Here is a 26,939-nt window from a genome sequence, read left to right on the forward strand (position 1 = left end):
ATTGCCAAGGAAGTACTGAGACAAACCAGAAGCCAGTCTCACTCTCCTCCGTTTTTCTCCCAGGCTCCTGCACTTTTCACATCCCACCTTACAAAAGTCAGCCTTAACCAAGCAGAAGAGATTTAATCTTGGCACAAGCTACAAAAACAGCCAGCAGCTTGATCTTGGTAAAGACATTTGTCACCCACAGACTGGCCAGAGTAGGATAAAGTAACCTGTGATCAGTGGACATGCTCTGCTGCTGAGAGAGAATAGCTGCCATACAGAAACAGCTATTTTGGTCATGAATCACACACAGACCCTGTGGCTGTTCAGCAGTCGAGTGTCAGTTCCCATTTAAGAGGCCATGGTCCTTATACAGAACAAAACAGATTGGAAGGGCCTCTGGAGGTCTCTAGTCCAAACACCTCTCCCAGGAAGGTGACTGAGATCTCATCCAGTTCAGCTTCAAAATCCCCCTGGGACTGAAGAGTCTACAACCCCTCACAGTCTCTGTTCCAGCATTTGACTAACATTCCTGTATCTACCTGCCGTTTCCCTTGTAACTTTGCATGCTTTGCCCTGGCCCTTTCCTCATGCACTTCCAAGAACAGTTTGGCAATAACTTCCCTACCCACAGGGTAGCTAAAGGCAGCACTGAGATTCCCCCAGAGTGTCCCTTCTTCCAGATGGGAGAAAAACATTTCTCTCTCTGTCTCTCCTCATACCTCTTTGTCCCCTTATCACCCTAGTGGCCCTCCACTGTACTCATTCCAGTGCATACTGGCGATTCCACTGTTTCCTGTCTTGAAATCCCACCTGCACACACGCTGATGCAGTGTACTACATCCTAACAAAAGCATGTATTTTACACGTACAAGCTCCAGTTCAGAGCTAAGTCTTACTGGCAAACAGCATAGTAACTCCCAATGACACATTATATCACTGTTCTGGAAGTTCCTGCAGCTGCAGTGGGATATGTGGAGGTCAGATCTATCCATGCTGCCTGCTGGGACAGCCAGCAACGGTTTGAGCTCCCAGCAGAGGGACTGTCGCCAAGAAGAGAACATCATAAAGCCTCCCTAAGTGACTCAGAAAGCTGAGCATGAGTGAAAGGTTCTTCACCAGGTTCTGAAAACAAACTTCAGTCTCTGTGAAGCAAGAACATCTGAATGGCTGGAGAGGTTGGTCTAGTGCCGCATGATCCATTCGGCTAAACAAAACTCTGCAAGAGGAACTCATCTCACGTGTTTCTGATCCCCCACTTTAAGTGACTGCAACCCTCTAAAGCGTGAAGTAGGGTGTTCAGCAGCCACAGCTTCTTCAAGAAACTGTCGGCATCGTTCAGTCAGACATTCCATCCCACCCAGCTGTGAGACACCACTGGTCCATTCCCAGCAAGTGCAAGGCCTTCAAAGTGTCCTGTTCTACAATACAGGTGAACACCTCTCAACAATTACAGGTTAGACCAATCTAATTTGTTTTCAATTCATCCATACCAGTCTTCCAAGTCTTTTAACCTTTCTTCCCAAATTGCCAGAGAACTGAATGGGGACTATCTATTAGCTGAGGTGTCAGTCTGCAAACGCTGCCAGCAGTTCCATAGGCTAAAATGCAAACCCCTGCTGTAAAAGGAGAGCTGGACTTCAATTGCAAGAAAGTTTTCAAAACAGAAATTAAATGCAAAACTGGCCTTCCTATATTGCCTATGAAGGAAAACACATCAGTAGCTGTCCAGTGATTGCTCCCTAGGCACCATTAACACAAGCTGCCAACCCAGCCACCCGCATGAGCTCATTGTACCAAGCTAAGTTAGCAGAGTTACCACTGCACAGTAACTCAGTTCAAACTGGGAGATGGAGCCTACAGACACAGGTGGCTTAGCCAGGAATGGGCATCAGTGGCTGTAGCATTAACCTCTGCCACAAGTACAGATGCTCTAAGAAGAGAACAAACAAGAACTTCTTATTCCAGAGGGTACCACGACATTGCCTGTCTGCACTGCTCTTCCCCAGGCCTCACCCTGCTGCTCCATCCACCCAACCTCCATGCAAACAGCCTGGCTGGAATTCCTTGATGGTGCAATTGAGCTGCTCATGGACAGAAATCCAGGTCACAAGATCCATTATCCATGCAGCTGGTCCCTTCAGTGCCAGCACCAGCAAAGAGGCCAAGGACTGAGTGGTTGCATACCTCAAACAGAAGAGGATGCCTCACCTTCCTGTAATTCAGTCAGCCATTGATGGAGAACTATTAGTGCAGAAATTCATTGTATGTTATTTCTCTATCTCTGGGACTGGATAAATAATGAAAATAATGAGTCACAAATGGCTTATTACAAAAAGGGCAAAACAAACACTCAAATCTGGTATTTACAGAGGATTGTTTCAGCAACTCCACCTCAAAGGGCCAGAGTGGAGTCGCCAGGTCTGCTTCTACACAGGAGGACAGCATCTCAAATACTGCACTCACGCTGCAGGTTTGCTATTCCTGTTTCTGGAATGCTTCTGGGACACTTCCATCCAGCTTCCAGAACAGTGCAAAAATTCATTTCCAAAACAGAAACACATAAATTAACTCTTGATATTAAAGGATGTGCTTGTTTTTCTTTCATTAAGCCGTGCACTCTATGCCAGACACTATTGCTCATTTACCAAACAAACCACTTGAAGAGAGAATCATTGTAAAGCAGGCTGGAATGAGCTCCTGGAGATCATGGGAGTTCTGTGCAAGACATCACTTCTCCTTGAGGTACAAGGGCAATGGAAAGCTGTGCCAGGAGCCTCAGCTTCACAGAGCAAAGTGCTCCTTTTCAGAGGACACCAGTGGAACCAGAATGGCTCTACAGCAGGCAGAGGATCTGCATCCAACAAAGGGGCATCCACATGGAACTGTCATAGCATGACTAAGAAACCAGCTCCCACTGAAAGCCAGTAGCATGGAGGGACACAACCTTAAATGTCTTTAGAGGGTCACAGTGGAACATGCTGGGATTTACCACCCAGGCACTTCACCTCCCAGCACTTCCAGTAAAAGCTGGGATCTGTAGACAGCAGGATTGTTTGCAACTACAGGAAGGTTGAGTGCTCTTTAAAACAAACCCAGCTGGAAACCACCAGTGCATTTTACAAAGCTCAATCCAAACCAGTAAGATTTCAAGTGGCAACAGCAAAAATGCATTTTTCCTTTCAAGGTGGCTGTTCTCCGCACAGAGACACAGTCCCAGATGACAGGCTGCTAGGAACTGTTTTAATCTGATATAATCTAAATAGAACAATATTTTTTTTATGATGCCATTAAAGCAATCCCCTCAGGAGAACTCATCAGAAGCCAACCTCCAATGCCAAATATTTTATTTTACTTGCTAAATTATTATCCTGTAATCCCTGTAGATATTGGAAGTCCTTATGATGGAAACCCAGTCTTAACTATAGAAAAATGATACTCTGATACCTGAGTACACTCAGTTCATTTCTTCGGTTGATATGAGATGTTAATGTAGCTACAATTCCCCATTTCCTAAAGCTTCTTTGTCAGAAGAATGCTTGTCCCCAAGAACAAAACACTCCTGTGATGGGTGGGCTTCAGGTAACCACCTGATCCCAGAGACAAGCCAGGGCTTTTCTATTTTTAGACACCAAATTAACTTCTATTAAACAGAACTCCTTTCTTTCTGAGCAGCAAAACCTATTGCTGTAGAATGCTTACTCTCATGGTGATGGAAGAGATGAGAAATGGGGGAGAGAATAAAAGAGTAATTGCAAGCTGATTTGCATTATGCTCCCATTGTCTAATGCACTGAAATGTAAGGAGCACTAGAAAAAGTAAACTGAGTGACAAGTTCTCATCTTCGGTCCCTCTCTAATCAATAAAAACTAAATATGACCACTAAAGCTTTTATCCTCATTCCATCTCATGATCTGAAATAGTGGCACACTTCTGAGTAGAAATACTGTCCTTGCAGTCAAGACCGAAAGGCCTCGATCTCCTTTGGTCTTACACTGCATGGAGGGAATTAGGCCACCAACATCAATGGCATGTCCACCAACACAGACTCCAAGACTTACCCTCAAGTCCTCTGGGACAATTGGGAGCCAGCAGTAGAGACAGGGAATGCCAAGCACACACAGCTCCATGCTGTCACCCACCCAGACACTGAGCTTCTTGGAAGGGAAACATTTTATTTCATATTACATGCAAGGGAACACGTTACACGTCCACGCAGCCACAAGCACCCAGGATCTGCATGTGATTTAATGGCACCGTGTACAACCAAATTCAGGATTGGTGTGCACCCTGATCCTTACTGCAGTTCACTCCTTAGATCCTTTTGAAAACACCAGACTTCAAGGTTTGGCCCCAAGGTCCATACCTGCAAGCACGTAAATGACAACAGATCAAGTACAGAAGAAACAAACACTTGCATTCATTTTCTCCAATGACCTTTTTCAGCCTGTCAGGAAAGATCCCATGCTACTCAAACTACACAAACCATAGACACCGCAGATCCAACGGAGCTGTAGACACATCACTTCATTGCAAAACAGCAGAAATGCTCGTTTTGGAAGAGAAGTAGCATTAACCAAAATATCTGTTGCAGCATTAACTACAGTGGAAAGAAGAACGCATTGAAAACTGGGAGCAAGCCACATTACCTACAAGGCATGGTGTCAGCACAGTTATTCTGACCCATGTGCATTTCTGTGTCGTGTTAAGTCATCATTTGCCAAGACTTCTGGGAAAGAATCTGAAACTAATCATTTTCCTTTCCTCCATACTGAAAGCTGAGGGGGTTTGGTCCTATCTGCCCCTGACAGAGGTTCGATGTAAAGTCCTCACATAGAGTACATCACAGAGATCAGACAAAGAAACACATCAAAGGAGCTTGCTCCTCTGAGCAGGAGCTGGGAGTCCCAGCTGCATCTCAGTTCCAATTAGCAGCTTCAGGAACTTTTCTCACAAGAGAATGGCTTCTGAAAACTAAATACCCACTCTGATGGAGTAAATGGTGAGGAGTTAATTTGCAATTCCACAATCCCCAAGGGACTCCAACACCAATCTCGCCAGTAATTTAATAGTTTACATTGTAAGACCTATGGCCTACAATAAGGATACCAGCACAAATCTTGAGTACATTATTCACCCAAGCTGCACCGATTCAAAGGCTCTACTAGGCCAATTAAAGCAAACAAGATTTAGCAGTCTGCTACCTGCCCCAATGATTAGTAGAGCAAGCTGTTTTCCCTGCTGGGATCAACAGCTCCACAGCTAACAGCTTCCACCTGCAATCACATTCAGCTTAGCTATGCAAAAAGAGGCAAAACCAAACGCAGTCCTCCATTCACCTTCTCAAGGTCTCCAGAGAAAATGAATACTTTCCTGAAGACACTACACAATTCCCTACTCCCACAAACAGCAATATGTAACACAGAATCATAGAACGGTTTGGGTTGGAAATGACCTTAAGATCATGCTTAAGAACTTCCCTTATTTTAGTTTGAACCCATCACCCCTTATCCTATCACTACAGACCCTGATGAAGAACCAGCCCCTCTCCACATAAGGTGGGCCTTTCAGATTCACACATCCAAACCACTCTCAGCTATGCTAAACACTGTGTCCTCTGCTCCATTTGGGACTAGAGTTTTTAGTTAGCCTTATTCCCACATCCCGCTTCTTCGCTTGCCAGAAACCGAGCTGATCATCCTTATTTCCAGTAACATTGCTCCAGCAGCATCTCAGGGCTCTGAATCAGCAAAGCACCCTTTTATGTAGAGTGCACTTGATAACAAGATTAATAAGACCTAGAGAGAATCTTTAAAGAGCCATCTTGTATCGGCGTAGCAAGAACACAGGATCTTAACAATGGATAAAAGCAGCTCTGGTCAAACAGCATTAAGAGTCCAGGAAGCTCTCAGCCTCTTCTACTACGAATCAATCTAACTGAACAGCCTGTCAGAGCCTTCGTTTCCACCCTCAACTGCCAAACACTCATAAAGTGACTGTCCAAGCTCTTTTAAGGAACAAACAATGACCTGAACACCATTTCCACAAGTGTTGTAATTCATTTCCTATACAGAGAACATCAGAATGAAAAAGCATCTTCTTTAGATTTGGCTACATAACTAAAAGACTCCACTGGGCTGGTCAATATATTGTTGTAAAGTATACCATTTGTGTAAACTGGTGGCAAGCATCTCTCCCATGCTGCACACCATAAAAGGTATAAATATAAGTGCGAAAATCAACTTCTCTCCAAGCACTAAGAGAAATGAAGCTTTATCAAGGATGAGTTTGGCTCAACAATCTGTAAGAGAGCAGCTTAAGTGCTAAAAACTTCTGAGGTTCCTTCCTAAGGAAAATGATGGATATTCATGCTCACTTTCAGGTTTTGCAACCTAAATATCATCAGATACAAGACAAAAAATATTTAGTTGGCAGGTGAAAGGATGCAGCACCAATGTTTTCATGCAGAGCACCTGAACATTCAATTTCAGAGCAACTGTATGAGTAATTCTGCTGGAAGTTGTGAGGAGGTGATAAATGACAGAGCTCTCCAACTGGTTTTCTATGCATATGCTCCAGTTGATAAAACACAACTTATGTAACTAGGACAAGAGCATTGAGCAGTGAAGACAGCACAGGAAATGCCATTCCTGCCATTAGCCAAAACGCTCATGTGGCATTTACATTCTCAGAAGATCACTGGGGAAAGTTTGTTCCTTTTTTCTTCCTTGAGAATAGAAGCACAAGTGTTTATAAAAATCAAGAACACCTCCTTTCTTCTCCACCCACATGGAACTTGGCAGCGTGTCCAGTATTTTGTGATGTCAGCTTTGAAAAACCTGCATTACATTACATTGCTTCAGGGCCTTTGAGAAAATAAAAGCAATTAAACTGATTTAGGACTTGCCCTTTTCTCCTCTTGTGTGCCTGGCCTTCAAAGAGACACTTGTTGTTTCCCCTAATAAGTCTGGCCCAAATTCAGCTGCTGATTGGAGCTGACCCATGGGATTAATGTGGATGACACAAACTGGGGTTTTTTTTTGCATCTGGAGGCCTGCATGGTCACCTGGGCAGCGCGTGGTGCTATCAGCAGTACAGCTGGAAAGAACGTTAGGGCTTTAAGAACCTATCCCAAAGATAATGTTCCTGAGCTCAAAACCATGAAGGAAATGACAAAAATCAACCAGAGATCCCTGCAGGACAGAGGAACTGTGAAATGGTGTGTCTCCCAGAAGGCAGCACTCTCCTCTCTGCCCATAACACTAGCTCAGGAGGTAGCGCAAAGAAGGTGACTGCCACTTCCATAGGCATTCACTGACAGTTGTCAGGTCAACCTAACAGCCAAACACAAAACACCCACCCCAGGAGCAACACAGAAGTCCAGGACCAAGGGAGCAGCAATGCAGACAAAACACTCAGTTCAAAGATGCCTTTCCTCCCTGAATCCCTTGTACCAACATGGTTCTCCCTGCATATTTAGGAGCATCCCTTGCCTTAGTGCACCGTGACAACAGCCAAACCTGCAAAGGCAGATCGAAACCCATCTTTTTGTTAATACACTTACAAGGGTCAAATTTATGCCCACAGATTCTCTCCTGACATAGGCTATTCTGAGCAAAGGATAACTTTTGCCCCAAAGGTCTGCAAGGTCTAAGGACAGTGCCTCCGCAGGGTGTGCGCTGTTCAAAGGGCAGTAAAGGGAATAATCAAGCTGGTAAGCACATAATCATGCTTTACGTACTAATCCTGCAACATAGCCTACAATCACAGACTCCTCTTTATCCCTAATGCAGAGACTGGGACCTCACATGCATGCATTGGTGCCACAGATACCTGGTTTTTGCTAGAGGACTAGGGCCTGGAAAAGCCACCCAAAACCAGGTTTCAGCCCCGTTTGGAAAATGTTAAAATTTAACTCTGCTACAACAACTAAAAATTAACTAACGGCCAACAAATAATTCAGATTTCACTTATACCTAAACAGCAAATCCTGTTGGGCAGTGTTTTAGCAGGTGACTTTCCATTGACACAAGATCTATAAAGCCTACTACCTCTTTTACTGGAACATAACTATCACACTCATAACAAGATCTCCAGAGATTACAGACTGGGCTAATAGTCATTGCACTATCAAGTCTGTAGACTACCATATAGAGAAAGAGTAAATAGAAATGTCAATTACCTTTGAAACAATGCAGTTAAGATTCTGACCCAGCACAAACCATCTCTCTTTCCCTGGTACTACAGTGAAGTAAAGAAGCATGAATGCCCAACTCTGTTATTTTTACGTGTATATGCCTGCTTATATTCATGGCCCACACAGGCAGGAAACCTCCCTCCTCCCCAAAAGTCACAATGCAGGTTAGATGCAATAATTGGCAAGTGACATTGAAATATGTGCACCTTCTCCCTTTGATGAAAGATGATGTTCTAGAGCTTGACAGGCCACTGATTTTGCTACACACTGCCCTCGGTCCCCAAGGACCCTTCATAAACCCCCATACATCAGCAATTAAGCCTCAGTCTTTAGCAAGGTCTATATGCTGCTCACTTGTAAGGCAGTCTAGAAAATTATGGTTAATTTACTATTTCTGATAGGTGTAATGAATAAAACCAAACCAAATATAACTGAAAATCATTAGCAATCTCATTCAAGTTATTACTGGCCTTCCCACAGGCTTTATAGAGAATCAGTGAAAGCTGTAGGCTTGTTATAATATGGGTGCTGTACTAACTTTACCAACTGAAAACAAAACATTCTTTAACTCTTCTAGTAATTCTAAGTAAAGAATGTCTCTGTAGGAAATTGTATTAGTGATGATTATGGGTTTTCCCACAACATACAATCTGCCTTTTGAAACTCTTTCAATAGAATATGCTAATTAATAATACATGGTTCTTTGCATTGAATCAAGCAGGATGTAGATCACATATCACCACTTTTCTATCCCTTATTCCTGCTCTCCTATTGAATTCACACTGAAATTCCCCAGCCTGAGCTGCTATCCTGGTAAAGTCCTCCATGACCACTACCTTCCTTAAGGACAACAAGGCTGTCAATCAAGAAGCTGAAGCTCACAAGTGATGATGACACCAGTTTCTTGACAACCAGCTCACAACTGCGTAACTTCTCCCACTGCAATGGGAAACACATCACAAAACCTCCCTCCTCACACAGCAACAAAGAAAACCTATTTCTTCCCTATGAGGTCCTCACAGTTACAATTTATACAAACAAAAATGCTACTGAGCCACTGACAGAAGAGGAATGAGGGGCAAAGTTATCAATAAACACTGTAGAAGTGTGTCATCAAAACAGGAAATGAATACAATGATTTAATAGCTCTTACCAGTTGACTATAAAGACGGTTACAAGATGAATGTTCATATTTCAACACACATGCACAGTTTATTCTGTCATTCTTTGTATTTCAGAGTTTTTCATTGAACTGACAGAGACCCCATATAAATTACTCCACATCATGTTTGGGAGACTACCCAAAGAATGTACTTTACAACAATTTCTTTCCTTTGGTACAGTACCACATTGTTCTTGTTGCAGAAGTCATTACTGTCATAGGAAAAGCTTCCTGTTTAGAGTCCTTCCATATATAGAAGAGCTATTGCTTTAGCATGTGAAAGCAGCATGCAGAAGGACTCACAGTCATTCATGTGCGGCAATGCAGAACTGAATGAAGTTAACACTGACTGCAGGTAAAACATTTCACTTGGAAACCATCCAGGTGACAGCTCTCCTGCACTGACAGCAATGGTCCTACTGTTGATACTATTTCTGTTTAACATAGTCCAAGTGTTAGGCTCCAGTAATATTGGTATAAGAAGGTTCATTCAGCTCAGTGGAGTTACAGATGCACATCTATACGTACACACACATATGCTTTCAAGAGTAAGAATGCACAATGGAAAGTTCACTAAAAATTATTACAAGGCGCCTACACTGATCAGTATGGAAAAAGCCTTGGGGAACTTCATAGGGATGTAACTCAGTTCTGCAAGCAAAACTCTGATATCCTCAGCACTTTGGAAAAATTATATATGTATATATTTATATATACTCTTCCCCAAGAATTTTTAGTAACTAACAGATGGCGTTATGAAACAGGGATAATTCTCTAGTAAATGACAGGGCTTGGTTTAAAACTTTGACAGAAATGCAGTAATTCTCTTACAAAATTCTGTCAGATTCAGGATTAGGCTTGCGTGGAAAGTCACCTCTATTCCAGTCGCTTTCCAAGTCAGAAAAAAACCCAAAGCACTGAGCCACACCTCACGATTCACGAATACAGGATTTAAAGTAGACCATTACATGACTACAGCAGAGTACAGAAAGTATCAGAGCTATTTGCTTAGAATAAGTGACATTATTAGCCCAGGCAGGCATTTTCCAGTATCTCAAATCCAGTGTATAAAAACGTGGGTTTCCATCTGACAAACAGCATGGTTTCACCAGCTGTCACCATAAAAATCCAAACAGCAAAACCAAAACAGAACTACACCCTTTTTTAGTATGGAAAAAGGAAAATAAGCATCTGCTCTGATTTTTGCCTAGCTAGTTTTGGGGTTTTAATGTGTTAAGCTCGGCAATGTGAAAAAACGAAACTACAAACCAAAAGAGTATTTTAAAGCACTCTTCTAAGATTAATCTTGATGGCTCAGAGACATGAAAGAACACTGATGTACAGGACCATGAGTAAACCAAACACAACACCACTATATAACACTGTCAAAAACCCAGGCTGAAAGGGACCTGAGCAATAAACTCAAGAACTTTTAAGATCTCTTCAGATCATAAATGCCTGCATCAAACTTACCCCCAGTAAGGCAAAGTACTGCATTGCATTCCCTAGGAAAACTAATATTAGAAACAATAACTACTACTATTAAGTGGGCACAAGTTTGGAGTCTTGAAACTATTCTGTCATTAACATCCCTACATAATTATACTACAAGTCTTCCTAGGAAAAAGAAAAAGAACTAAATATCACCTATCAGGCAAATATGTTGATGCTGTCAGACACACACAGACAGCTCTAAGCACCTGTACATAGATAGATCACATTCCTAACAGATGATTTAGTGTGAAAGCAGATGCCAAAGCAGAAGAAAAACAACCACCACAGCCACTCAGTTCTCAGCTGGGAACAAGTCTGAGCCTGCTTCTCCAGGCTTATTCCAACCAAAATCTAACTCTGACTCTCCCTCCTGCTTCATACATGCTCAGGTCTCTAGCAAGCTCCACACAGCGTTACAACTAACCCAAATTCCCCGACAAGATTAGGTTCTTGTGCCTGGTTTCCTGCTTTCAGTGTTTCTGCAAGATACGCTTCTTTGAAGGCTAATCCAAGTCCATCAGAGCCAAATTAAAGGTTCCTCCTAATGGCAAGCCCAATTCGCACAGGTCTTTAGCACTTCAGCGGGACCATGGCAGGCCCTGCTAAAATGAGCGTCCCAGGAGCAATCCATCCTGACTCTGCAAAATGCCATGTAAAATTCCAACAGGACCCAGTCCAGCACCTTCTGCTCATTTTAGTCCCAATGTGTTACAGCAATTCTGTACATTACAAAGTCTTCATCAGGTTTACACACGGTAGCAGAAGGACTGGTGTGGAAAAAGAACTCATTCCTCTGTTCTCTTACAATCTTCCCAAGCTGGAGATCACCACCACAGTGTGCAGTTGCTAATCACCGTTTCCCTCATTCACTGCTCAAACACTTCTCCACTGAAAAAAGAAACACATCCTCAAAAACTGAAGCTGCTTGCTCCAGACATTGTCTAAAGGAAGTACCCTAATTATGCCTATTTTCGGATTTGCATTTTAATTTCAGCTTCAAGACAGCTGGGCTCCTCTCGGGGGAAAACCAACAGCAGCACAGTCAATCCTTCAGGCACGTTTCCCCCATTTTGCTTTCCAAGTTACTGTTGTGCAGTTTTGCACTGGTTGAAGACGCCATCAACACACAACAAAAGGATATTCCAGCCTCTCTGGGTAATGAACTGTTAATGTAAGGACTGCCTAACCTGGGGCAGTAGCTTTCAAGAACTGAGATTTCTTTTTCTCTCCCGAGGGTAAAATAAGGAATACCATATAGCCTTTCAGATGCAGAGGATTAGAAAATTAAAAAACCTACTGAACAATTTGATCCACCCTTTCAAGACAGAGTTGCTCCATATTCATGTGGCTGCCCCATCTCATGTGGTAGGGTGCCACTGGCTTGTCTTTAATAAGATACAAGTACTTGCACATTGCATAAAGCAAGTTAGCTCATCTTCAACAAGGATCTCAGCTGCAGAACCAACCCCACAGGTAGTAGTAGCCTTAAAAACTGAAGTGATATTTAAAACAAGTTTTTTGAGGTGGATTCCTCAGAACTCACCACATGAAATTCAAAATAGGCTTTGAAATCAACACTACCTAGCAATTACATAGATGCTTCAGTAAGTGTTTTGAAGTTGTGCTTATCAATATCTTAACATGAAAGTGACAAAAGATATACTGCCCACATATAGGATAAAAGCTAACAATGCTCTTACTATTCCACCAACGTCACCAGAATGGAAGCAGTGAACAACCAGCTCAAGCTTCCTGCAGATGCTCCAAAGCATCTGTAAGGAAGGCAATCAGACTTTACATAGCCTCTGGACTAGCACAGTTTCTTCTGTGTTATTCCTGTCACATACCTAAAGAGCTTTCAAAGCAGAGCAGAGAGCAGGTTAACAGTGCAAGATGGTATCAGTCGGTCCCAGATTCAGCAAGAGCCACTGATTCACAGAAACAACTCCCTGAAAACGAGGCATCTCCCATCTTCCAGAGCAGCAGTGAGCCAGCCAAAACCTCCCCACGCATCTCAGTACTGCCATGCCTCTTTTACCTGCCAGAGTAGAGAAGAGATGTAGGAGTGAGAGCAGCTTCCTCATTGCTCCCTTCTGTGCATCCACACAGGGCTAGCCTGGATTCCTGACCACATTCCCAACCGCTGTTACTGACTGGCCACCAACACTGAAAGGGTTTGTGTGCCAACTCAGTTCTTCCCAAATCTCTGTTTTCCTACTGGCATTCTCATAATTCACCTGAAACCTTCAAGTTTGCCCTTTCTGGATTGCAGGCACACTGAAAGGGACATAGAAAGCAATATTAAATACATGTAAAACATCAGTGGAAGATACCAAGTCAAGTCTCACATAAATAAGTGCAAACAACACAGTCCTGTCCTACTAAGGGTCTGAGCAACCCTTATCTGTTGCACGCATAAATATTCAGAGAGAAGTGCACACCACCAGCTGCCCTGGGGAAGCAGAATAATGCCAGTCCCATGGTATTGCTGCTGCTCACAGCTTTGCTGTCTCCAGCCCACCTGCCACCACCCTGGGTTGCTTTGTGCCTCTGACTCGAGTGCATGGGCTCTTTTGTTGGTTGCTTAGAAAACAGCACCCAATTGAGCTCTAGCATTTCAAGTAGCTCTAATTCAGCTTTCGGCTCAGTTCTTTGTTTTCTAAAAATAACTTATGTTTAATTGTGACGGGTCACAATTTTCCAACTCCTTGTGACCCCAAACTTCTAAATCTATTACGCAGAGACAGCCACAATAATCCTTAATGAAGATGTGGGTATGATGCGGCATGCTAGGGGCCATCTGGTTGCCAGGTGTTCCTTGGCTTAGCTTTTCCTCACAACACACATCCCTCCTCCTCCTCCTCTAATTCCAAGGAAGGCAATTTCTACCTCAGGACAGTCCCTCATTAAAGGCACAGACAGGGGCTTTATTGCAAACAAGTTAGCTGCAGCACAGCAATGTTCAGAGCCAGCAGCAGAAAGCGTAGAAGGGCTGTTTATTACCATACATATCTCCCTGTGACCACCAGCAAAAGACTGTGCCAAGCATATTTCTGACTGTTCACGGGAAGGGAGCCAAGTACAACATTTTTCCTGTAACCCTATGTCTCATGCCCTTCAAATCACAATCAAAATTAAAATAATTTAAAAAAATATATTAAAAATACACTTTATTTTCAAAATGGAGCAATAACTTCATTCAAATCCCTGTCTTTCAGATAGGTAAATGCCTTCCAGCTCTCAGATTCAGATACACATTCCTGCCCCTCCCTGTCCCCAGTGCTCTCAAGCATTGCAGAGACTTGGACTGGTAGAAAGTCATTTTTGCCCAGCACTGGCATTGCCCTGGCTCCGCTTCCTGAGCTGCCTTCCCACGGGGTCAGGCAAGGACTATGCGCCGTGGGAGCAAAGAGGCGCAGGACCCCCACAGCACCAGCTGAGATAAGCCTTGGCTGCAGAGTGACCACATCCCAGGCTACCAAACGGGAAGGCTTCTCCTGGTTTCTGCTATTGCACTAAGATTTAGTTTGTTTAAATCATCTCATATTTCAGGCTAAACCCAACAAACCTTTACTTGGCCAATTGCAGTAGTCAGTTCTCAGGAACAGTTTCAAACGTGATATACAAGTACCAGGGTCGGGGGACATGACGGAGCAAACTGTCTCAGTATTTCTCAAACAGGGTGGGGAAAACTGTGTTTTGCTACAGAAAAAGATACGGCCTTGTGACTCCTCCCAGTGTACAGCAAGGGCCTGTGCTGGGGAGCTCCAGAATGTCAGGCTTGATGCTCCCACTAGAATTAGTAGGGTAAGAAACGGTAATTGCCGCTGCTCAGCAGATACACAGGGCAAAAATGCCTGTTCTGCCCTGGCAGCCAGGAACCTGCCTTTGCAGGCTTGGGCATAAATAAAGGACCCAGAAGAGCCACGTTAATGGTGTATATAGAGAAGATGATTTTGGGGCTGAAATGTGCCCAGAAAATCCCCACAGGAGAGCTTCTCCAGTTCTGCTGTGGATCAGGACCTAAGCAAATGGAACAAGCTAAACCCAAAACCAACAGTGCACCTCTGATGGACATGCCAGAGGCTCTCACCACTAGCCCAGAGCCCCACCACACGCTGCCCACCCCATGATCTAAGCCTCCCATAAGCTCCTCAGAAGAGGAGCAACTCCACAATTCCAAACATCCAGCAAAAGCACATCACAGGCTCTTTTTCCATGGTTTCATCTATGCAGTAAGTTTCTTATTTATGTGGAGCTCTGCCCAGAGCTATGTTTCAATATGAAATGAATGATTAAACTCAAAAGCAACAAATGAAAAAAGAGGAAAGGAACACTTGAATGCAGACAAACCTACAGTGGAAGGGGAAACTGCACAGTACCACAACCAGTTTTGAAGGATTTTCATGCTGTGAAGTAAATCCATTACGGAAAGAGAAGCATTAATAAGTGACTAGAGACACAGCACCTTTCTTCCGGAGGCACATTTGCTTGCTCATTTGACTATTTGCATCTTGCAAGAGGAAAGTTTCTGCTAAATGTTATTCTTACAAGTCTCAAAACATTATTCAAAGCGCTACTCATCCGGTTAGTGACACAGGCATGGGGCAGGGCTTGTTTACCAATCCACCAGGATTATACTTCAATCTAGATCATGCCTTGCCTGCAGGTAAAGGCACTGGAACAAACAAGAAATACACCAGTCTTTCCAACTGCAAAGGCATGAGGGGAACAGAATCCAAAAGTTAAGCTTATATTGTGTTTGGATGAGTAAAAGAAGTGAACGCAGGGAGATAGCTCAACAGCCTCCAGAAATCCTGGACAGGCAAATCCTATTCCTACTGTTGTGTCAGCTTGGAAACCTACCAGTTACAGCTGAAACAAGTCTCCACAGCTGATTCTTCAAATAAAAGCATGACAAATGCTTCTGACCTCTCTTTTTACCTTTTTGATTGATGCAGAGATCATCCCTCCCCAATGGAGGAAAACTGATTTTTCACTCACCTTCCCTTTCCCTTAGGCAAGTGAGGGAAACCACCAAAACACTGCCAGAGAAAACACAAACCCACACTACAGCTAAAACACTCATTCCCTCGCCCATCCTAGGGTACATCTCAGTTACTCCATTGCATGCTGGAATAAGCAATGTCACTGGGGCTGATCCTGCAACAAATTCACATGCAGAAGAAAATTTCACCCTCTTCAGAAATAAATTACTACTTCTATCAGTATATAAAAGGAATTAGAAACAAAACACCTCCTGTATTCCAAGTGACTAAAACCTCAGAACTGAAATCCACCCGAGAACGGCAGGGCAGTTAAGGGCAAAGCAGATCACCTGGTGCTTACTATTGCTATTTCAGGGCAATGACCCATAATGCCAACTCTGCAATACCATGTCTTCACGGAAATAGTTCTTTCTGATCCTAGTATTAAGTATAGCTTCGTGTTCCAAAGCATGGAAAACATTTTTTTTTTCAACTACTTCTTCCCTCCTCCTGCTTGTAACAGGCGTGGGGGGTCAGGGGCTGGTGGAAATTAGTCTTAAAACACTTAATTCAAAGTGTAAACAACTTAGTTTCAAGCACAGCTTGCACCACCACCATGTTGCTCTGTCCCCATCACTGGAACAGAACATTCATGACCCCACCCAAGAAAGGAGTATGCCTTAAAACAATCAGCAGCATTTGTAGGTACCAGCTCAGGAAGGTACCCATCTTCCACCAAGGAAACACTGCCATTGTCAGTAGCTTTAACATAGCAAGGGCTACTCTCTCCATAAGTGGCAGTGTATATACCCATTTGTGCTGCAAGACAGCAAGAAGAATCAAGTTCATAAAGAGATTTCAAAGCAAGCCATAAGACACTGCTTCAGCAGCTACTACTTGACTTACTATCAGTGTGTCAAAGCCTTCATGCTGATTGATAGCGGAATAGACTCCACAACTTGGTTAAAGTTGTAAAGTAGGTATGCTTTATTCAGCTGAAGACGCACGGGGGATTGGTTCTCCAAAAGTCATGCGTGCCCCAGTGTTGTTTCCCTCTACATTTATAAGGTTGCACCATACGCCTATACATATTCATGTCCTATCCCCGCTTCGTATTACAGTGAGCTAGAAGGTCCTTTGCGCCTGCACAGCGCCCCCTCTGGTCATGGGCAGGGGTCTTCAAGATGAAGTAAATGAGTCTTCCTCTTCTTGAACTTTTCACCTTTTAGTCTTCACGTATGGCCTTCGGGTTTGGTCCCAGCCATCAACCATCTGCTTCTCTCCCTTAACAGTAGATTCAGGGGTCTGCTTTTCCCTATCAATAGGTGCTTATCAGTAGAACCAAGTGTCTGCTTTTCCTTGTCAATAGAACCAGGTGTCTGCTTTTCCTTATCAATAGCTAGTGCTTTTGTTCTGCTTAGTAGGCATGATAGGTACAGATAATACCTTTGCTTAAGCAATCGAATTCCTCCAACCCCCCTGTACAACCCCCCTGTACATTGGTCAACCCTCTGCATCACTGATGAACCAAAGAACAGAAACCCTGTTAGTTCAGCTGCTTGGTGCACATCAGGCAGCATCAGCACCATCTGCACAAGTCAGTGCTCACCGAAAAGTCAGTGTTACCGGACTCAAGGGCTGCTGGGGCAGTTGATAGGAAAGCTTTGACTGACTCTGTGCCTGTTGGTACTTACAGGTGATGAGGCAGGGTTGTGCTGGCACCCTGATAGCAGCATTACCACCGAAATAACACCCAGCCATTCAGGCAGGTAGAACCAATATCATAAATATGGTAAAATGAGAAAATGTGTTGCTAACTTCCAAGTGCCTGTAATTATCAAATCAACCTTGCGATATATGATTAATTCCACTCACCGCTAACAGCGATGCTGAAAGTGTACAGTGGGCCAAAACAAGTCAAAAAGTGAATGCAATTTAACTACATTTTTCAAATGCATTCCACAAAAAGATCATAACTATTCATACTGAAAAGCACATTTAAGAGTATTTCTGATCTTGCATTCAAAACACTGACAGTGTTTTAAGCAACACTAGTAGCATGCCATTTAAAATGATCTAATTGAAAGGACTGTAAGTATTACCTATAAATCACTGCTGCTAATTTTGGCAAACTATGTGGAATATAAAATTATAGATATTAATTTGTCATATTACCAAATGCCTTTTAGTCGAAGTCTTACACATAAATTTATTATATGCTGTAACAGATAGCACTGGATAATACAAAATGCTTAAATTCAATATTTTGCTAAGTCTTATTCAGAAGTATAACCAGCTCTTTGTAGCCAGAAATGGAATGAAAGCTCTATCCCTTGCTCTTTGGAATGAATCAAGTTACTAACTGTTCATTCACACGCACAGCGGTTTGTTTGGTTTTCTTTTGCTTTTTTTTTTAATGACTCTCTCACATAATGTTTGCCAACTTTCCCTTTACTACTTCAGGAAACAGACATATTTTATCTCCCTAATCCAAAACAAATACACAGTTTCCTTGCTCCTGATTTATGCATTTCTTTATCACTTTCCAGGGGAAGATTTTCTTTATAGGACATCAAATCAATCATATTAGGAAAGACATGGATGGGGACAAAAAGCTTGCCACTTTCCTTCCAGCCACACTTAGTGCCAATCCTAAATGCCAAGTGTGCTCTGGACTCATAGCTACATCAACACTAACTTCCAGCTGTATTGTGAGCATACTGACAGCCTGTGAAGAGCATCCTTAGGGCCAAACTCTGCACTGACGGAATCAGTACAAATCAGAACCAACTCCAACATGTATCTGGAGGAGCTGACTCTCTTAATTCAGAAAAGTCTCTCCTATTCTTGTGGCTATGTCCCTGCACCCTGTATTTTCTAACACAGGTAGGGGGAAGTGCTGAAGATAATCCTGCAGGCCAGGAAGCAGCTTAGGGCCAGCACACCCAGCTTCATCTCCAACCCTCACCCTAAGCTGCAGGTTGACAAGCAGGATGGGATGTGAGCAATCAAATACCCAGACCAACCCTTGAACAAGCTCTACTCTCCTTTTCCTTTGAAAAATCATTCAGCTTCACCCCTGCATCTCTCCTTTTTGAGCCCTTGGATTTCTTCCTCAAGCCTTCCTGAACATTTTCTAATTACTGAGGGAAATAAAAGCTAGTACTGATTTCAGCGTGACTCAAAGGAAGCAGGCAAACACCTAACTGCATGAACACGGTCTTGCTGCAAGCAAGAACAGCAGCATGCCTGCCTACCTACCACACCCTGCGACACAACCATCACCAGCAGCTTGAGACACCCAAAAATCACATCAGGCACCAGCAGACAGGGATTTGCCAGCAAGAGGCACCCTGCATGTGACCATACAGCTCCTGCTGATCAAGCCACAAACACAGTAGCTCAAACAAAGGTAGCAGCTCTGCTTTCCGAGTGATACCACATGGCCAGCACAGGAGTGGGTGCCCAAGCATACCTTACTGGGTCGGGGGAAGCAACTGCAAAAACAGAACAGGGGCTTTAAAAGGCTGTGGGATCTCTTTGTCCCACAATCGGTTGGGGGACAGTGGAATCACATTAACATGAGCAAATGTTGGATGTTGGGATGGGAGTCATTACATTGCAGCATACAGCCTTAATTCTCCATGATGGGAAACAATCTGCTCAGACCTGGCAGTCAGAGAAAGGCTACTGAAGAAAACAGAGTAAGTTGGCACAAAAGAGCTGGTGAGGTAAAACAAGCTAACCAGATTTGCAGCTAAGCAGAATTCAGATCTAGACCTGAACCCTCCTTAAAGTCAAAGCATTTTAGACATCACTTTCAGCCTTTTTCACAGCAAACAGGCTTTCCTCAGTCTCTGAGCTTTCCCAGAGGCTAAGGGGGGCCCCTGAACTTAAGATCTGGCACCTTGCATTTGCCTGCACTGGCTTAACAAGGTATACAGATACCTTCTACAGCAAGTGAGGAGAACAGAAGAGAGCAGGAGACTTCGCTCTTCCCTGTGTCAGGAAGTAGGCCAATCACTGCAGATCTGCACCCAAAGCCAGCAAACCTGGTTTTCTGGCCCAGGAGTGAAGCACCTAGGTCACTTCTGAAGGTCCACAGCCGCCTTCTGTTCACCTCTGGATCAAACCTGGATCATGGCTGCAGTTTTCAAAAGCATAACCCTAACTGTGTCCTGAACCTCTGTAATATTCCTACACTATGTTCTCATTTGAGAAACTTTCTTTGTTCATCCAAGATCAGAACCTTAGTAAAAATGGCAAGCTTTGCACGGCCAAGCAGCTCTGCTAACAGACAATGTATGTTCCTCAAAACAGAACTGACAGCTCATGGTTTTAAACCAGAAACCAGCCCCTATCGTTCCCTCCAGAAAATAAAGTGAAACCACGAGATTAATTGAATCAATAGGTCTCATAATTAAATGCTGCCAAGTTAGCAGACATGACTGGCCTGCTGGTTTTGGTTTGGGGTTTTTTTGTTCATGTTGTTTATCCAGAAGTTGGATACACTTTAAATACAGCTAATCCTGCAAACAGCTATTGAAAGGTAGTTTAAACGTCCCTCGGGGACAAAATGACAAGTTTCACAAACAGAAAAGTAAGCTTTCATAGCCTCAGCTCACTGGAAGCTACCATAACCTAACTGCATTATAGCTGCAGAAGTACCAACAGAACAACCTTCCTACTTCTTGCCGGGTGCTTGACCGACACAAGACAAGAAGTTATTTCTTAGATGCCTGTACCCATGAGTGCTGATTGCAAATGAAGGAGCAAAACCTGGAAGAGGGGCTGAATTTTACCTACAAATCCATAACTTAGGAATACACAGGTATAAACAGATTATTTCCCTGAAGGGGAAAAGCATGCCGGATTTTCAATGGTGAGAAAGCAAAGCTGAAAGGGGCATTGTCTTTTTTCAGATGGTGCAAGTCAGGTGTAGATTCGGTTAATTCAACACAGTTACACTTCACACTCTTGCTTTTAATAGGGCTATTGTCTCCCTTATGCTACATGAACAGACACATGTATAACATATCCTTTATATGAAAGATGGAAATTATGTACTGAAAAACCCAAATATTTATTATACCACAGAAAGTTCGAAAACCAACATGCTTTAAAGCAGAAACAGTGCATTGTAACACTGTTCAAACCTCTCAAGCAGCACTAACCTGTCTCAGAGATTACAGCAAACAAAGGAGTTTAATAAATCTTTATATTTCAGACACTGCCCAAGCCTCCCCTTTACATCACAATTCCTTTCCAATTAGCACCTTAACAAAGATGCAAGATAGTGAGTACAAACACCAACACTGAAAACTCCTTCTTTATCATTCTGAATGAGTGTGACAGGCTCCCAGCCACCTCCCCCGTCAAGACAAAAGAACAAAGATCAATTTCATCTGCAAGACTGCTCTAGGGAAAACCAGCAATGAGTGTAAAACCATAAGGAGCAACAGCATTAGCTCATCTTTTCTCCTTACTACAGCAGCAAACAATTAGTGTTAGAATAAAATGGGTCAATCAAGACCTCAAATCTTCTTAACAGCTAGCATAGTCAATCCATGTGGCCACAGCAATCCAAATTAACCCCATCAGCCTTTTCCTCCAATACCTAGAAAGCAATTACGAATATTACACTGAACCACCTTCTGAAACACCCTCCTATAGTTTAGTAGCATAACCTGTGATTAAACCTACCCATGAAATAGAAGCTTTTTCCTCTGCTGAGGCAGGTGGCTTAAGAAATCACCTCTGTTTGCAGCACCAATCCTCTAATGTCAGCTCCACCCTATGGAAATCAGTGTCATGCTGTTTCTCCCTTATTAGCTGAGATGCTGCTAATGACCACACCTGTACACGATGCAGAAGAATGGAAGAAAAAGCACCACCCTTAAATATGTGAAGACCAACCCCTCCCCCTTAGTATGTGCATGTGTGTTTGGGGAGGGATAAGCAACATAGTGATTTCATGGAACGTTGTTCATTTCCATGCTTTCTCTGGAGGCACTTGGCGCCACCAAACATCACTGAGGGTTTTCCACCACCGAGCCTACACACCCTGAATTTACACTCTTTCCCTCTGCAATAAAAATATTCCCTTTCCTGTTAAAAACATGCTTAACTTTTAAGCATGCATAAGGCTCACTTTCATGGGCAATTAAGCTTGCATTTTAAACAACTGAATAAATCCAGACGGACCAAAACAAGCATCCTGGAGTATTAGGGAACAATTCTACTTATAAGCTCATAGATAATACTATTTCTTCATCAAGTATACACATGGACTTTAAGGCAGCATACAAACAAAATAACCAGATCGTCAGATAATTCAGTTTAGAAGGGACCTTGGGAAGTCACCTACTACTAAGACCCCAGGATATTACACCTTTCCAAATTTCATAGAATCATCACAGAATGGTTTGAGTCGGAAGGGACCTTAAGGCTCATCCAGTTCCAACCCCTGCCACAGGCAGGGACACCTTCCACTAGAGCAGGTTGCTCCAAGCCCCTGTGTCCAACCTGGCCTTGAACACTGCCAGGGATGGGGCAGCCACAGCTTCTCTGGGCACCCTGTGCCAGCGCCTCAGCACCCTCACAGGGAAGAGCTTCTGCCTAAGAGCTCATCTCAGTCTCCCCTGTTCTGGCAGGTTAAAGCCATTCCCCTTATCCAAAGCCCCTCTCCAGGTTTCCTGCAGCCCCTTTAGGCACTGGAGCTGCCCTGAGGTTTCCCCTTAAGGAGCCTTCTCTTCTCCATGCTGAACCAGCCCAGCTCTCTCAGCCTGTTTCTGGCTGTCACTCATTCATGTGCATATTAACCATGACACTCCCCGATCCCTTTCTACACCTGGTTTCACTTCAGTTACCAATGTCCTGCAGGCAGCAGTACCTCTTTGGGGAACCCCAATAAAGCCAAGAGGTGGCTTTGTTTTCCTTTTGCTGTGTGCCAGAGATGATATCAGATCAGTTCTCAGCACAATCACTGCCTGTGCAGTGATCTACAGAAGAGTTGCAAGGAACCTGGGCCTTTGGACTGACCCACAATGTATAGAGAAAGACTACCATCAGAGTGGGGCTTCTTCCCCCTTCCTTAAGCTAATTGTCATTTGTCCACCATGGCAGATCAGGTCTCAGACCCCACAAACACTGTAGCTATATTACAAGTTCTGTCAGTACCTTGAGACTTTATAGAGCTTGTAGGAACAAAGAGGTAAACATTCTGAAAGCCATCATCATCAGGTCCTTGCAACCTAATTGTTTTTTCCTACCTCCCCTTCTTCCTACCCCTTTAAGAAAACAAATCTGTCTCCAACACATGTATGAAATAATGCCACATTTGGGAGTGATAGCTGAAATAGTCCACCAGAGCCTGCAACAGGCCTCACCCCCCCCATTTCGGTGTTTAGGTATTTCCAGCAATTTCCACGGCTCAGACAACTGCTAAGTGAGCTACAGGGGCCAGAGCCTGCTCTGGCATCAGTGCACTTAGCAAATGTCTCCTCTCATGAATGCAGGTATATGGTTTAGCAAACGGTAACTAATACAGAAAGCAGCATGACACAGGCTGAAAGGAGAGGTACTCTGGAAAAACATCTATAAACAAGGGAATTCTTAAGCTACAGACTGCAGAGATTCATTTAGGGACTGCTGTGATCAGATCCCTCATGCCAAGGCAGGGCACCTCAGGGATCATTAAATTACGACTTCTTCTTTATTGTCAGCACTTATTTAAAGAGTGCAGCTAAGTGGGCACTGACATAACATACCATAACAATTACATCAGATCTCTAAATCAAGGCAGCAAATGCCGCTTTCTGTAATGAACCGCATTAGGAGCACAATGAACTGCCCTCCATGCTCAAAGCGGGCTAAAACTCCCCACAGAACAGCGACTTTTTATTCTCAGGATGACAGCTCTTTGGCTCCTCTCAAACGCCCCCAGGCAATGCACAATATGGGTGCAACAAACTGTTAAGTTACATTAACCAAATCCCGTCCCTTGGGTAAACGAGAGGTGGAGGAGAGACAGAGTTTATGCCACTGCACCTCACTGCTGAAATCACCCCTCTTCCCAGAGCCCTGCTGCACAAAGGCTCGCTTGCACCTTTCACACTGAATGGTCTAAGCCTCTGGGGTTGTTTTCAGTGTTAGCAAATGCCTGAGCTCCAGGAACCTGGTAAAACATTACCTGAGGACTTGCCCATTGATGAGTGCAGCGGAGGTGTTTTGCAAATGGGTGCAATGAAATACACAGTGAGGAATTCAGCCATTCCTAGACCTGGGCACTATAAGGGGCACAATGGGCTCCATTTTACATCTCACACTTTCAGAACATTAGAACATTAGAAATATACACCCATCCATAAACTTAACTGCGCTATGTGCTAACTGAAGGAAGTTTCCAGCACATACTGGGAAGGTGCCCATCCTGTCAATGCTGGTGAATCACTTCTTAGTGATCTATGAAGTAATGGCAGGGGTAACTTCAGCAGGTAATGCTTTCTCAGCACATTCTGTTCCCAGCAGGCACTGAGACGCTGTGATCACGTCATCCAGTCAGGAGCTATAGAAAATACATTTTGCTGCTGAGCCTCTTCTTGGGTGCATATGAGATCTGGAGTCTAGACATCCCTGCAAGTCTAAACCAGCACAGGTGAAAAGAAACAGGCTCTTTCACAGACAGAAAACAAAGGTTTGGGGAGGGAACGGGGAGAAACAGAACAGAATGACATGTGCTTCAATTTTGCAAAGAAGAACCCTTGTGAAAGCAAAAGGGGCAGGTTTTCTGAACTGCAAGCAGCACAAATGCTGGACAGCAAATGATTTTCAGAGAAAGGATGGAGTAAGATTTATTGACACAAAGACATGACTCATGAAACGGGATGCTAGAGACTTAGAATAAGTAAAATTGACAAAATATATCCCATTCTACTGCATGGTTTTATGTTAGTGACCACTTATACATGAAACCCTGCTACTTTATGTCGGGAAGAAACCTACATCGAAATCCACCAACAAAGTAGAGAATACCTTTATTCAGAGGAAAACTGAGAGCTCCCGCTTAGCATGGGGAAACAAACAACGCTGGTATCTCACATACAGAAAGCAACTCTTCCGGCATGCGGCACACCCCCTTCTTTCCCAAAGGTGTTTCATAAAGCACATCTCATTCAAACGGCAGGTCATAATTAGCATCGCAAACATACATGCAACAAATTGGGGCGAGCCAGCCTTTATTTGGAGCATCACATAGGGCGCAGCGTTAGGGCACCGCAGAGCTGAATATGCTCACGGCTCGTACCTGCAGCAGCTCAAGCGAGGCACATTTTGCATAATTCTCGCTTACATAAAAAGGCTTTGTTCTCCACCGCCTCACTGCGGTTACAGCCTCCCCAACGGCACGGTTCCCCTCCGCAGCTCACCCATTCAATACACGGAATGAGTCTTTCTTTAATATGTCTTTCCCCCCTCTCCCCGACGCAAATTAAAAGCGCTTACAACCACCGCACCCCCTTGTCTCGCACAATGTTCTTTGTTCAGCCTCACAGATCCCTTTAGAGGAGCTTAGCAGGGGCGGGGGCAGGAGAGGACAGACGGTTACATCCTTTAAAGGGTTTTAACGTCTAGGGGTGCTCAAAACCCTTCAAGGCAAAATTCGGCTGCACCTTTATGGAGGCAAAACGGGCGTTACCGGGGAGCCGCCCGCTCGCTTTACCTCGGGCCACCGCTCCGACCCACTGCCAACTTCGGCCAGGGTCCGCCTACGGAAGCGAGCGCGACCCCCGACGGCTCCCAACGGTTCCCGACGGCCGCGAAGCCACCACAACCCCAACCCCCCGAACACCCAACTACCCCCAACGGCTTTCGGTCTTTTCCTTCTCTTCTTCCACCAGACACCCGCCGCCCCCGCCCGCCCGTCCGTTACCGGCCCCGGCCCGCCCGCAGCGGGGCGGCAGCGCAGGGTCCCGGGAAGGGCCCTTACCTGAGCGCCGCGGCGGCTGCCGGCACCGGGACGCGCCGAGGGACAGAGGGAGGACGCGCGGCCGCTGTGCCCGCCTCAGCCCGCCCCGCCGCTCTCGGGGCTGTCGCCGGGACGCGGCCGCCTGCGCGCCGCCAGCTCCCGGGACCCGCCCCGCTCCTCCGCCCCCCGGCCCCGCCCCGGCGCCGCTCCCGCAGGGCCCCCGCGGCGGCGGTAGCGGCGGGTCCGGCCCCTCGGCACCGCCCCGCCCCGCCCCGCAGCGGCCCCTGCATTGCGGAGGGGCCCCGCGGCCGAACCGCTTTGCGTGGCGATGGGCGAGCGTTGCCGCCGCTGTGCTCCGGTACCCAGCGCCCAGCGGAGCGGCTGTCGCCCTGCTCTGCCCTGCCCTGCCCGTGGGCAGTCACAGAATCACAGCCTGGTCTGGGTTGGAAAGGGCCTTAAGGTCATCAGGGTCCAACCCCCTGCCATGGGCAGGGACAGCCCACACTAGACCATGTCACCCAAGGCTCTGTCCAGCCTGGCCTTGAGCACCGCCAGGGATGGAGCATTCACAACTTCCCTGGGCAACCCATTCCAGTGCCTCACCACCATAACAGTAAAGAACTTCTTCCTTATATCTAACCTCAAGTTCCTCTGTTTTACTTTGAACCCATCATGCCTTGTCCTAGCACTACAGTCCCTGATGAAGAGTCCCCCTCTGGCATTCAATCATCCCAGCCGTTGTGAAGAAGCATCCTGAGAGTCCCTCACCTGATTCCATCAGAATTTTCCAACAATGGAAGTCTCAGCTCAATATAATTTCTCCTTTATCCTCTACAGAAAGAAGACATATAATGGTGAGATAGGTTAAAAACCACTTTTACAGCACCTAACTTACAGATTGTGCTCTTGCAGGGCCAAGGTCTCCAGCCATTTCCTGGAATCTGGCAATTAAAGATCTATTACTTTGTCATTCACCAGCTTCTCCAAGTGAACTTTCCTTCTCAGCCCCTCAGGAAACCAATTATTGTTTCCATATTCCATACAGCAGGCAAGGGCAAAGCCATCCATCAAGCAGTGCCTCTGGTGTGGTGGAGCTGCAGCACTGGCTCATCTCACACTTCCTAGCCAGAATCATTTCATTTCAGTTCC

General features: G+C 44.7%; 1 protein-coding gene across 35 annotated transcripts in view; it reads right to left on the reverse strand.

Annotated features, from left to right (window-relative positions):
- MAP2 (microtubule associated protein 2) overlaps positions 1–25,943 on the reverse strand; it is a 217,623-nt gene extending 191,680 nt beyond the window's left edge. For 27 of the 35 annotated variants that reach the window (XM_061344295.1, XM_061344303.1, XM_061344440.1 and 24 more), the window contains exon 1: positions 25,812–25,943. The gene's annotated coding sequence lies outside the window, so the exon portion shown is untranslated. Of the gene's footprint in view, positions 1–21,529; positions 21,639–25,811 lie in introns of those variants that run through there. The other 8 variants (XM_061344485.1, XM_061344479.1, XM_061344471.1 and 5 more) reach the window with 3 other exon arrangements.
- Positions 25,944–26,939: the final 996 nt, after the last annotated feature.

This window comes from Neopsephotus bourkii, unplaced genomic scaffold (assembly GCF_033783945.1).
Source record: "Neopsephotus bourkii isolate Nb327-2 ecotype Australia unplaced genomic scaffold, CSIRO-AGI_Nbou_v1 NB_31, whole genome shotgun sequence".
NCBI classification, from domain to species: Eukaryota; Metazoa; Chordata; class Aves; order Psittaciformes; family Psittacidae; genus Neopsephotus; species Neopsephotus bourkii.